Source organism: Humulus lupulus, chromosome 3 (assembly GCF_963169125.1).
Source record: "Humulus lupulus chromosome 3, drHumLupu1.1, whole genome shotgun sequence".
NCBI classification, from domain to species: Eukaryota; Viridiplantae; Streptophyta; class Magnoliopsida; order Rosales; family Cannabaceae; genus Humulus; species Humulus lupulus.
The window spans coordinates 225,304,044-225,310,043 of NC_084795.1; positions in this window are offsets into that span (position 1 = coordinate 225,304,044).

Sequence of the window (6,000 nt, forward strand, 5' to 3'; positions counted from 1 at the left end):
ACCCGGGTTCGGATTTGGCGGTAGGGGCGCTGAACTTCAGGTGTCATCATGGCCCATCGGCTATTTTCCCGATCGTTGCTGAATCTCCTGGTTTTGTTCATTGGATACAGCAGTATGGTGAGCCTCCTGCCCACCATGCTGATCCATTTCGTTACCATGCCTTGAACGAGTGACCACCATGATGAACTTTTCATGATAACACTAATCTAAATCCTCTCAATGAAAGCACCAAACTGTTGACACGGTTTTTCGCCAACAATGAATTATATGAATAACTAGGATGGATTAGTGCTTAATGATAAACTGTACTAAGAAAGTGATAATACTCAAGGATGTTGGAAATTAGCTGCAAAGAAAATGATCACTCATTTTTACGTGGTTCGGAGGTTAAAATCCCCCTAGTCCACAAGTCAATATTATTGCAGTAAATTTCTCTCTATTTTTATAGAGTATTTGCATTACAGAAAGAATCCAACCCCTTGCACTACCCAGGATCTTGGTATTTATAGGAGAATGATCTCTTGGTAGGTATTGGGGTCATCCTGTGATCTCTTGATCCTTCACATCATCTCTGTGACATTAATGATTAATATCTAAATTTTACATTGAAGTGTGGTCTAATCAACAGATAAAAAAGATAATGGGCCGCATGGCCTAAATCAGGCGTGTGGTGTCTGATCACGCATGTTTATATTGCATATCTAGGAATTCGGGAATAAAACAGACAGGTGATGTCTGTTTTATGCACGTTTATATTGGGTGGTCAACTTTATAAAGACCCTGAGGTATGTCAGACCTTTGGCGTACCACGAGCTTAACGTAATGTTAGCTCGTGCCTTTTGATGCCATATTACACAAAATGGTTCCAGGTGATAGGTTGCTAAATGTCTCATCAACTCGAGCTATTTTTATAGGGGATGGCACCAAATGTCCTCAGATGAGAGGTGAACATGCGGTGCATCGATTATGGATTTTTATTAGCTCGTTGTACCCGAGCTGTCTCAACAAGGTACGTGCTGATTTTCAAAGCGTACAGGTAAGTACACTCTCCAGCAACTACCTCGCGACCAAAATTCAAACGTTGATGCTTTGGCCAAGCTGGCAAGTGCCAAGGATGCTGACACTCTAAACATAGTGTCGGTTGAGCGACTATCAGCACCAAGCATCCAAGCAGAAGGGACCTCTTTGGTGATTCAAGCGCCAGACACATGGATGGCACCTTACATAGAGTACTTGACGTAGAGCGTGTTACCGACGGAAAGAAACAAAGCCAGGACCCTTCAGCGACAGGCTGCTAGGTATATCCTGATCAATGGAATCTTGTACCGAAGGGGATACTCAATGCCACTCCTCAGGTGTATTTTGAAAGAGAAGGCCAAAGAATTGATGAGAGAGGTCCACGAAGGATTTTGTGGGGACCTTGCTGGGGGGCAGAGTTTATCAAAAAAGATCCTAAGGCAAGGATACTTCTGGGCAACAATGAATGAAGACTCGATGGAATTTGTGCTGAGGTGTGATAAATGCCAAAGGTTCTCCAAAATTCCACGAGCAGCCCCTAATAAGCTAAAACAGATGCAAAGTCCGTGGCCATTCGCAGTCTGGGGTATAGATTTAATCGGATCTCTACCCACAGGAAAAGGTGGCATCAAGTACGCCGTAGTGGCCATCGATTACTTCACTAAATGAGCCAAAGCTGAGCCACTCAGAACCATAATGACCAAGAAAGTGTTGGATTTCGTAGTCAAAAACATCGTGTGTTGCTATGGATTGCCAAGAAAGATTGTCTCAAACAATGGAACCCAGTTTGATAATTATTTGTTCACAGATTTTTGCAAACGGCATGGAATTATCAAGAGCTTTTCTTCGGTTGCTCACCCTCAAGCGAACGGACAAGTCAAAGCAGTCAATAAAACGCTAAAGGATACTTTGAAGAAAAGACTTGAGGAGGCGAAGGGGGCATGGCCAGAGCAATTGCCTGAATTCCTTTGGTCGTACAGAACTTCCCATCAGATAGAAATAGGCCATACTCCATTTTCCTTAGCTTATGGATATGAGGCTATGTTTCCTGTTGAGTTAGATTCGCCATCGCATCGAAGAATAATGTACGATCAAGGCTCCAATATCCAGTTGTTGATGGAATCTCTAGATTTGGTCGATGAATAGCGTGAGCAACCCCAACTCCGAGTAGTAGCTTACCAGCAAAAGGTCGCCCGGTATTTCAATTCTAAAGTACGTGAAAGGAAATTCAATGTCGGAGACCTAGTACTTAGAAGGGTTTTTCTCAGCACCCGCAATCCGGCCGCTAGAGTACTCGGACCTAATTGGGAAGGACCGTACCAAATTGAAGAAGTCCTTCAACCAGGCACCTATAAACTTGCTCTTTTAAATGGATATCTCATTCCTCGCTATTGGAATGGAGAACACCTACACAAGTACTATCAATAAACAATTCTTCCTAAAGAATTGGCTTGTATTGATTTTACTTTTTACAAGTTATGAAAAAGGGTTGGTCATTTTACGTGACTGATCGCTTATAAGTGTAAGATCATTTTGTTGATCACTCGTACAGACATGTTTTGTCCATTTATTACGAGAAATAAAAGGGACTGTGCGCAGCCAGACATTCTTGCCAACTATTGTATTTATTACAAGTATTTGCTCATTACGTGTGTTATTTTGCTATATTTTTATTTTAAATTCATTACTACGAGCAGTAATGTTCGAACAGGTTCTAGTCAAGGCAAGTGACCGAGGACCTAAAGTTCCTCAATCACTTGGGGGGCATATAAGGCATCTAGTAAGGAAAGCATATCGACAGGTATGTAAACACATGAGCAAAATAAGTGAAAGCATGCTACGGTACTTAGAGTATTTTTCAAAATTTTGTATTTTGTTAAATCAAACCAAAGTACTATGCTAAGTTCGGTCATGTGAACAGATGTTATAATAAATGCAAGTATTATAATATCAAAAAGGAATTCTTTTACACCATGAGCAGTTACTGCTCGGATGTAATTGTTTGTTAAAAGGAAAAAAGCTTCCCACGCAGCAATTAAAGATAACAACTATCTTTACATCTCGACTCGTAGGTCGTATATTGAAAAATTAAAATTAAAAGAGAAATAAGCTAAGAAGCAGGAGGGTATTGTGGATGTTCCTAGTCGACAGTAGCTTTGGCTTCATCCTCCGTACCCTCAGCACCAGTGGCCAAAGAGATTTTAAGTGAGGCTGGGGTTTTCGCTCTCTTTTCTTCTTCCAAGCGAGCAACGCACCGGGCTATTTCTGTTTGCCTCATGCGCTCGGAGAGATAGTTGAAATTGGCCCCTTGGTTGTAACGCCCCAAACTCCAGGGACCGTTACGGTGTGCCTTGTAAACAGTGCTAATCTCGCTAATCGAGTCATTTGGCCAAAACGTGTAACTAAGTATGATTAGCGGTTTAGGGTTTAAACATTTTGGTTAAGATGTAACGTTTCACTAGAACGTTTAATATATATATATTGGGATCCTGAAAATAAAGTTTCAGAGTTTATTACAGAAAATATTTACAACAGGCCGTTCAAGGCGGCAAAACAGGGTTCAACCCTAGTTCCACTTTAAACCTCGGCCGTGGCGGACGAGCAGCTGCATATGTACACATCATCACCTAAACCCTCCAACTCAAGGATGGTCCAGCTTCCTCTTGCCTTTACCTGCACCACGTAGCATCCGTGAGCCAAAGCCCAGCAAGAAAGCACAATAAAGCATGATATAATATCAACAACGATCATAATAACCATCCAGGACTATCAGTCCAAGCAAATAGGTGACAATAGCCAAAAGTCACAATAATGAGCATTGCTCCTTCTAGCCATGTGTCGATAGGGTCACCAGGGCTTAACTGATAAGTGATCCTTTCATAAGTTTGATTAGGACAGGTGCATGGTGAATGGTCACCAACATAACCTTCCTCCCGACTCTAGAGTCGTGCCATGGACAGCGTCCCTTGGCCGTGTGACAAACAGTCACCGGGGTCATATACCTTGGCCATAAACATCTGGTCATAGACCAGGCAAGCACTTATAATTCTCATTGACCTTCTGGTTGGTCCAGCATTAATACCCCATATGAGTCATTCAATGCCAACCTCGATTGGATCCAATCTTTATTTAGCCCGGCGTTCACAACGCACTGCCACTTCTGACCCTTGGGTCGGTAAAGCACGACCAGTGCTCAGCCCGTGGTGAACTTAACTAATAAGTCACAGCTTCACAGACGGACCTGACACCATTGTCGATTCTGACTAATAAGTCAGCGCCATACACAGGTAAGCCATGCCACCAAACATACATCACATGTCCAATATCTATAAACAAGGTATTCAGCAGGCTTACTCAATAGATATTAGTACAATTAGGACTATGCATTAACACAGAGGCCCAAGATCTGAACGATATCACACCTAGTATACAAAGCATGTCCTAATCACATGTTTCTTATGCATCATATGCAATATATCCACAAATCCAACATGCACCAATAACAGCCATGCATGCCACGTTTAATAGTCAACCAACATGCATCAAGAACAGCCATGCATGTCATACATAAGAATCAACCGACATGCATCAATAATAGCCATGCATGTCATACATAATAATCAATCGACATGCATCAATTATAGCCATGCATGTCATACATAATAATCAACCGACATGCATCAATAATAGCTATGCATGTCACAAATACACAGGGTGCAGTTTTCTTACCTCAAAGTCGAGCTAGAACGATTAAAAGAACGACCCTTGAGAACGATCAACTTTAGTCCTTTAACGGTCACCTAGTCATAACCAAATAATCTCCAATTAATGAAAATTACCAAAGATAGGGTCTTAACCTAATCCCCATTCTCGGGACCTCGAAACATGCCCACATAGTGAGTAGATTCGATCCCGGGCCTTAAGGATTGAAACCCAAGCCAAAAGCCCTTAAAAACACCCAAAACAGGGTTATGAGGAAACAGGGTAGCGCTACAGCACTGCCCTTCTAGCGCCCCAGCGCTCAAGGCAGAACCACAAACCGCCCAACCTCCCTGCAGGTAGTGCTGTAGCGCCCTACACTGGGCGCTGTAGTGCTACCTTCAGCCAGCCAATTCCCAGATTTTCCTTCTTTCGACTCTACCATTTCTAACCCAATCCAAAAGCTTCCAAACATCAAATTAACTCCCAAATGAACCCAAATGCCATCTCCACATGTCCTAGGGACCACAACCCCAAGAACCTTAGCCAAATCTCCAACCAATTCCCAAGTTTCCAACCCAAAAACCAGCTGAAACTTAACTTAGAAAACAGAGCAAAATCAAGAGTTTTAGTGGCTAGAAACTCACCTTAATCCCAGAAACACACCCTCTTCAATGGTGGAGCATAACCCTAGCTTGGCTAAGCTTGGTTCCTTGGCTTAATTCCTCAAACTGAGCTTGAAAATCCAAAGAGAAAAGAGGAAGAAAATCTATCGGGAGAGAAGGAGAAGAGACTCAGTTTTTGTTACTCTTCTATAGCCTTAATGGCTGATATATATCTCTTAGGGTAAAAAGACCTAAATACCCTTAGGTCTAAAATAAAACCTTAACAGCCACCAAGGGCAAAACCATCCTTTCGCACCTATTTCATTAATCACAGTTAACACCCTCCAATTCCCGCTATTCCCAATAACCTCAAACACCAATAATCCATATCCCATTACCCTTTAATTCCCGGTAATGCTCTAATCATTAAATTCACCCCGAGACTCACCCCGAGCCCCGGACTTAAACCCGTTATGACTAGACCGAACACTAGCAGCTCATGATCGTCTCATGTCGAATAGCTCGAACCAATCCATCTTACAATGTGGCTATATTAATTAATCACAATCATGCACCCAAGATACACAATTATGCCCACAGCGGCCAAATTACTAAAATACCCTCATAATTAACATATGAGCCCATATGCATGCATTCACCATCATATAATAATACAATT